Below are 750 nucleotides of genomic sequence, written 5' to 3'. Positions count from 1 at the left end.
AAAAAATGAATGACCTTTCAGTATTGAAGCACACCCAAGTACAGAAGTAATGAAAGTTTGTGCATATGTACCTGTGGTTTTATTCGTTCTAGTATTGCCAGCATTTTGTATGTTCCATTATATGCAAGCACTATTGAAACCTTCACTGTGGAGCAAACCCGACACATTGTTTTTAAATCGAGCTCCGATATCACTCGGGACCTTAGTTAAGCATTTTCTCTATTCCATGATCATGGTTAATTCCAAACAAAAAAATAATATTCATAATACAGGTTTTTTTCTAATAAGGCTGCAACGGGTTAGAAACAATTTGCCAGGGTTATGGTATTTACATGAACAGGAAACCTGTTTGAAATGTTCTCAGGTATGTCAGAACCAATGATTAAATGTTTGCATGGAGGAGAATCGAGATGGTAGAAATGACAGACGTCCAGATCTTTGGGTCGTTTGATCTTTAGAACGGTTACTTGGCAATGAATAGATTCATATTAGAGCGGGAGGTGCCTTAGTTTTCTTAGATCTCAGTGTGAACTGGTCAGTGTAGGTAGAATGGACTAGAATGAGAGCTGATGACTGGAGATTTGTTAAAAGACACATTCACTTGCATTTCACATAAGGATTTCGTTTGCCTTGTTAGTGAATTGCTACTTCATATCATATAATTTCTTCTTGATTTTTGTAAGACTGTGTACAGATTTGCATGTCATAGGTGTAATCACTTGTTTAAGGACTGTATGGCTGGATTGTGTT

Source organism: Sinocyclocheilus grahami, unplaced genomic scaffold (genome assembly GCF_001515645.1).
Source record: "Sinocyclocheilus grahami isolate Dianchi unplaced genomic scaffold, SAMN03320097.WGS_v1.1 scaffold2994.1, whole genome shotgun sequence".
Lineage (NCBI taxonomy): Eukaryota > Metazoa > Chordata > Actinopteri > Cypriniformes > Cyprinidae > Sinocyclocheilus > Sinocyclocheilus grahami.
The sequence above is the reverse complement of the archived record's forward strand: the minus strand, read 5'-3'. Positions refer to the sequence as shown.